The sequence below is a fragment of the Leopardus geoffroyi genome, chromosome C2 (genome assembly GCF_018350155.1).
Source record: "Leopardus geoffroyi isolate Oge1 chromosome C2, O.geoffroyi_Oge1_pat1.0, whole genome shotgun sequence".
NCBI classification, from domain to species: domain Eukaryota; kingdom Metazoa; phylum Chordata; class Mammalia; order Carnivora; family Felidae; genus Leopardus; species Leopardus geoffroyi.
In genome coordinates this window covers 44,743,666-44,751,528 of record NC_059333.1, presented here as the reverse complement: position 1 = coordinate 44,751,528, position 7,863 = coordinate 44,743,666, and positions in this window count along the sequence as shown.

The window sequence follows — 7,863 nt, the reverse complement described above, 5'->3', positions numbered from 1 at the left end:
ACATAAATGCTTATCTGAATGATACATTAAATTTTGTAAGAAACAGTTTCCAAAACAGTGGGACTCAGTATGTACTATAGCTTTATATTTTGTAAAGCCAGTGAAATAATAGAGAATTCAAATTAATTGGGCAATTCAATTTCAAAACTAAATTATTAGGATTTAAAAATAAGAATTTTGATACATGGCTAATGTAGATAATGGTTATGTTGACTTTGTCATTATAGTTTGTGAAATATTTAACATATTTATTCTATTTTAAAATAGTTAATAAAAATTTTATTTACTTATTTAAATAGTGTCTGTTTTCTTCAATACTATATTGAAACCCATATGCAATGCATCTTTAAAGGTGTGATTAAATTATATTTTGATTTGCACAGAAATAATATTTACAGTATTTTTTAGCACAACATTATGTGTTATTCTGTAAAGCATTGACATACAATTTTATTTTATTTATTCAATTATGTGTATGTGTCTCAGTGCTGGTTTATTATGTTACAATAGTTTGGAGAAAATAAACTTGGAATTATATGCTTGCTTGGTAAATACATGTTATAAAATAAACAGTTTCAGTGTAAAATACGATTTTTACCAAAATGTTACATTTGGATAAATACAAATGAAGCTTTTCTTAAAAGTTCTGAATATACTCTGATTATTTCATTAAGAAAATTTCTACTAATCCTTTCTCTTGTTGTGTTTTTCATTAATTCATTTTACCACTGATAGACTATGGAAAAAGTAGAACTTATACTTTTTTGACAAATTGTTCTTAGTTGGACACACAATGGGGTAGGATGATATTTTATTGGTTACTGTTATGTACATGTATACTCAGCAAACATCTAGCTGATATAATTTCTGCATTCTCCAAAAAGCCAATCTGCTACAGATAATCTTACCTGCTAGATTGACATTCTGTTCCCATATCCTGCTTTAATCATCATCTTTAGGACCAGTTATTATTTTGTCTCTGAATATGTGAAGCCATATACAAAAAAGACATTTAGATTGCTAACACATCTAGCCATTAGCAACAATGGATATACTTTCCTGAATTAGTTTGTCATGAAGGGGTGGGGACCTGAATGAATGTAACAGAAGTGAGGTAAATTTACTGTATCAGTTATGGAGTGTTGACCAAAAATTGCTGACTTGCATGGACACAGGAACAGGGAAAGCATATAAATCAAGAGGTCAGTGTGAGGACACTGAATGCTTCAAGTCGGATTGAGGGATGCTGGAAGGGAGGTGAGAGGGCACTGAAAACTAACTTGGCCTATTTCAAAATTTTGCCGACAGCTGTAGTGCACCTCTGTAAATATCTCCATTACTGATTTGTGCCTGTCACACCTGTCATTTTGGCACCTCATCATTACAGTCTGCATCTTTTTGTGTGTGAAACCTGACTTCTGCTAACTGTCCATCCCTATGCTCTTTAAAAATCTCCTTGCATTAAATAGAGGAGACTCATAAATATGGAGAACAAACTGAGGGTTGCTGGAGGGGTTGTGGGAAAGGGGATGGGCAAAATGGGTAAGGGGCATTAAGGAATCTACTCCTGAAATCATTGCTTCACTATATGCTAACCAACTTGGATGTAAATTTAAAAAAAATAAAAAATAAGATAAAAATATAAAAGAAATAAAAAGTTGAGAAATAAAAAAATAATAAAAATAAAAATAAAAATCTCCTTGCATTTCCTTCCTCATCTCTGACTTGCCTCTGTCTCCTCCAACTAAATGCATTAACATTTAACTTTATAATTGATTTCTATTCTTTCTCCAAGTAGCAGCTCTCATTTCTCCCTTGTGATTCCCCATTTAAAATTAAATACATCTTGGCACCTGTGATTTCTCCCTATTTGGAAACATGGAAAAATAATAATCTAAAGGCATTTGCAAATTTCTTAGAGTGATACACATTCAGGAAGTAATGGAAAGAACCACATGATTGCTGGATGCTCAATATAAAATAATTGAATGTGTGACTGAAAAAACTTGACAGATTTATATCAGTTGTATATAGACACACTTATTTGTTTTCTAGCTAACTCAAATGTGCTACTTCAGATATGGTAAATTCCACCTGAATAAACCGAATCTGAATATCATCATATCAGATCATGTTGTTCTGGTTCTGATCATTTTAGAATACAGAAAAATAAATTATCACGTTTTTTCCCCCAAACTTTTATTTTCTCTGTTCTATTTTTATTGAAAGAAATGTCAAGTAATATATGGAATGTATGGAAAGAATACCTTGTAAGTGTCACCACACGGTTGCTCACAACAAAAGTTTATGAGTCATACTTGAGTGTTTTCTCATTTCCAGATTCAACCTACTCACAAATCCTTTAGCATTACTTTAAAAATACATTTTAAATCTATCCATTTATACCCATTTCTAGTGCAACCATCATAGGCCAAAGTATCATTTATCATTATCTCATTTCTGATGTATTGTAGTAGAGTTTCAGGTTTTGTTGTTGTGGTTGGGTGTTTTTTTATTCAGCTTGGTTGTTTTTGTTTGTTTGTTTGTTTGTTTGTTTGCTGTCCCTATGCTTGCCATTTTTCCAAACTCTTAACTCATCCAGGTGCCCTAACATTTCTCCTGAGGTAGTTCTATGCGTCATTTCCCAGAATAATTGTGTCTAAAACAAAATATTTTGAATCACAGAAAAATAGTTGCATTTAAATATCCCCTAAAATATTTGTAGAATGTAAAATGATTTATGTAGCTATCCTGTTCAATGGATTTTCATTGAATTAAAAGAAAAATTAAACTACTTATCATGATCAGTGAGATTCAACTGGCCTAATATCTACCAACTATAACTTGCTTACCAGTCTCTACCTACATATATTTTATTTTTCCCTCAATATCCAAACTCTTCTTGTACTCATGCTATTTGAACTTGAATTTCTTTATTTCTGCCTTACATGTCACCTTAAATCCTCTACCAGTCCATACTCTTTATTTTTGGTACACTCAATTTCCATAAAATAAAGTCACACAAAGTGTCGGTTCTTTTTTTTTTTTAATGTGTATTTATTTATTTTGAGAGAGAGAAAGAGAATGTGAGCAGGGGAGGGGCAGAGAGAGAGAGGGAGAGAGAGAATCCCAAGCAGGCTCCATACCTTCAGTACAAAGCCCATCGTGGTGCTTAATCTCACCAACCAGGAGATAGTGACCTGAACCCAAATCAACAGTCAGATGCTCAACCAACTGAGCCACCCCTGTTTGTCTTAATCTTATTGAGTAAATTAGTAACACTTAATAAAATGTAGTCATTTCTTTCAAAAGCCACTTCTGGAAAGCTTCATTCCAAGGATGTAGAGATTTTTTTTTAAAGATATTTGCATTTGTGAAACTTTTAATGTTTTCCAACACAATGTGTCATGTATTGAATATGAGTATGATAAAAATATATTATGGTTTTTGATAAGATAGGAGAAAATGGAATTTTTTAATCAAAATCTTTTGAAATTGATATAAAAGAATAAACATATCAACAGCCAACTTTTTACTATATATGGGAAAGTCCCAAAACTTAGATATTGAAATGGATTACTTTGTGGTCTAATGAAGTATATTAAAAATAAGGTTTTCCTTTAGCATGTGCTCTGATTGAAATTAGTGATTCATGAAAATATATCATTGCTTAATTGGCTAAGCTCAGCAGTATGTACTAATCATCAGTGACAAAAATAGGAGTTAAAACCACTAACTGCCTGAAAATTTTTGAAGAAAGGATTAAGCTGGGCAAGAGTTATTTATGAAAAGAGTCAACTGAGACAAAGTGCAGTAGCATTCATTAAACTAATGAGGGGAAGCTCCTAAAATCACATTTTAAGGGCATTTCCTTAGGGTCAGAATTCAAAGTAATGCCATTTTATTTTGATGTGGTTCATTGAAACTTAGTCTGGCATTTAAAAGATTGGGCATGTTATGATTAGGAGTAGAAAGTGGTTATGGGCTTCCTGTCAGAAATTTAAAAAACAAGTACCACCAAAATATAGATCAAATTTCTGATGAAATTTGTTAAGGTATTTTTATCTATTTTCTAAAATGATGAAGTTTGTCAATGTTGCACAAGTTTCCTTGTGATTTTACTGCATTTGATTTTGGAGATTAAAGAGCAAAATTTCTAATCTTTCCTTGCAAATAGAGATATGAGTAAGATCAACACTTTGCACATGAAATAGTCCATAATTTCTAAAGTCTATCCAGATATACTTGCTAATTTATCTCTTACCAAAGAGATGCCAGTAAAAACTAATGCATATGTTTTCAACATACATTTTATATGAACACCTGAATAAAGAACAATTCTGCTTCATACAACACCAAAACTCTGTGAATCTATTTTGAAAGAAAGATGGATGATTAAATGCTTTAATATTCTGTTATTTTGTTAATTCACTCACATAATATAAAGAAAATAAGCATAAATTAGCACAAATAACTATATGAGTAGCAGAGGCTTTGGGAATGATGAAACTTTTAAGGTATGATTAATAATTTAGCTCAGGTAAAAATAATATGAATATGTGCAGTTCAATATTTTCTTGTCTTTAGTGGTCCAGCATCAGTCATTTAGAAAGATGCTTAAGGAAATATCTATGATTGCTAAGTTAACACTGGCAAGGATGGGGACGTTTAACAAAAAGTAAGCTGTTGTTTGTATGTGATAAATTGGGAGTAAGTAGGATGGAAGCCAAGGTTATTCTTAAAAGGTCACAGTTATATGGCCATTTCTTGTGTTAACAGAACAGAGTTGATAATCATAATTCAAAGATTTTGAAAACAGTGAAATATTTCATAGCTGTGTAGTACTAAACAGATTTGAAATTCCTTACCGCATGAGAACATTATGGGAAATAGAGTATATCTATATATGCTTAGTTACTAATGTTTTATTTTGTGGTTATATCCCTAAAATTCTGGAACTTGGCTGGTGTCACACAATATATTGTCATTCTCCCCACAACCACCCCAAAAATAAAATAAAAAATGAATAAAACATAAAAATGAATGCTTTTTACACTGGGTAACAATATCATCATGATAGAGTCATTTAGACATGATTTTATTTGAGTGAGCACTCCTCTGTGGTTATCTTGGCCAGTTTACAATTCCTACGTATTGAAGTTTTTTCTGATATTTGAATGTATAGCGAAGTGGTGTAACAAACTTTCGAAACGTGGAAATACCTGTATGTCTGTCACTTCTTATGTCTTCTGTGTGAGGCCATAAAAGCAGAATCATTCTTTCATGCTGCCAAACTCGCTGTTAACAATGGCAGCAGTGCCATGAATATCCATTTAAGATAGTGATGCAGCTGTTTCCTGCTGATGTCCTGAGTTTAGATATCTTTCCCGGGTTATGAATATATTAATATCAATAGTGCTGATGCATCAACACTCAATGTGCCAAATCTTTATTTTACTTCTTTTATTTCCATTTAGCTGGATTTTTTACATTGTGACTAAAATATAAGTCCATAAGAACTTACCTAGAGAACAAACTTGGAGACAATGGATACTTTCGGATATTTAGAATTACCCTTGTTTTCAACTTTGATATAACGACCGTGAACCAGATTTGTGAGATTCTACTTACTTTGTCCTTAGGGTGAATTCCTTCATAGGCAAGTTTGCCCAAGCAAGCTTGATATCTAGGCTGTCCACAATGTGGTTTCAAATGTGAATCCCTGCTGCTCTGAGCTATGCCAGCTAAGTCCATTGACCATGACATGGAAAAAAAGACATAAAAAACTTTTTGAAACTAAAGAGCATGCGGTATATCTTGTTGACTGTTGCAGTATTGGCATCAAAAATGTATTATTACTCTTTTTTTCCCCCATTTATATCCAGAATCAATATTCCCAGGACAATCACTTTAAAGATACACTACTATTTACTTTTTAAGCATTACTTACAGGTTTCTTTTTGTATGTTTTGCTCTAGTGAAAGAAAAGAGGTAAGGGTAGGAATATGGCAATTGCCCCGTTCGGTAAACTGATTCATTGGTGTGTGCATGTCTGTGTACATTTATGTCTGTGTTTAAAGTACCATCAAGTATTCTTTTTTTTAAATTAATGAAAATGAAAGTTAAATATAAATACGGATTGTTGACCATATGTTTCATTTAAAATTCTCATCATTAAAATCATTTGATAAATCAATAGATAACTTTTTCACATTCAAGGATCAATTAGTGAAAAAATTAAAGCAGAGGAAGAAATGCTATGCTGTTTTTTTTCTTTTCTTTCTTTTCTTTTGTTTTGCCAAAGATATACAAGATTTTCTTTTTCTATCTCCCACCCCCTGCTTCTGACAACCACCAATCTGGGTCTATGTAGCTATGAGCTTTTTTTTTTTTTTCATTCCACATATAAAAAATATCATATAGTGTTTGTCTTTCTCTAACTTTTTTCAATTAGCATAATGCCCTTGAGAGCCATCCATCTTGTCATAAGTGGAAAGGTTTCATTCTTTTGTATAGCTGAATAGTATTTCATTTTGTGTATATATATATGTATGTGTATATATGTATATGCATTTATATATGCATGTGTGTTACATACACACACAATTTCTTTATCAATTTATCCAATCATGGGTACTTAAGTTGTATTTCCACATCTTGGCTACTATGCTGCAATGAATATGGGGTTGCATATATCTTTTCAAATCAGTATTTTCAATGTCTTTAGATATATACCCAGAAGTGGAATTGCTAGGACATACGGTAGTTCTATTTTCTTTTTATTTTTTTTTGTTTGTTTTTTGAGACAGAGAGAGAGAGAGAGAGAGAGAGAGAGAGAGAACGAGTGGGAGAGGAGCAGAGAGAGAGAGAGAGGGAGACACAGAATCCAAAGCAGGCTCCAGCCTCTGAGCTGTCAGCAGAGCCTGAGGCAGGGCTCAAACTCACAAACTGCGAGGTCATGACCTGAGCTGAAGTTGGAAGCTCAATCCCAGGCGCCCCATGGCAGTTCTATTTTTAATTTTTTGAGGAACCCCTGAACTGTTTTCCATAGTGGCTGCACCAATTTACATTTCCACCAACAGTACACAAGGGTTTACTTTTCTTTCATAGCCTTACCAACACTTGTTATTTCTTGTCTTTTTGATAATAGCCATTCTAACGGCTGTGAGATGATATCTCATTATGGTTTTGATTTACATTTCTCTGATGATTAGTGCTGTTGAGCATCTTTTCATGTGCCTATTGGCCATCTGTAGATCTTCTTTGGAAAAATGCCTACTCAGATACTCTGCTCATTTTAAAATCAGGCTGTTTCTTTTTCACTACTGAGTTGTGTGAGTTCTTTATATATTTTGGATATTAGCTCTTTATTATATATATGTAATTTGGAAATATTTTCTCAACAATTCAATTGTATTGTTCAATAAGTTAATCTGTTGTTGTGTGTACGTATACATGTATGTTTAAAGCAACACTAGATATTCTTGAATGGAAAATTAGCAAAAAGTCTAGATAAATAATATCATAGTAAGAAAATTTTCTATTCAGGAGTGCTTGGGTGGCTCAATCAGTTAACCATCCGACTCTTGGTTTTGGCGTAGGTCATGATCTCACGGTTCATGAGTTCCAGTCCCGCCTCAGGCTCCATGAACAGCAGGGAGCCTGCTTGGGATTCTCTCTCTCCCTCTCTCTCTCTCTCTCTGTCCCTCCTCTGCTATGCATACCTGCTCTTTCTCAAAATAAATAAACTTAAAAAAAAGGAAAATTCTCTATTCATTTTGTTCTATCTTTTAAACAATGTTAAATAAAGTCATTTTCAGTGCTATTTTCTCATTAAATGAGTACGTTTCCTGTGCAATAAAT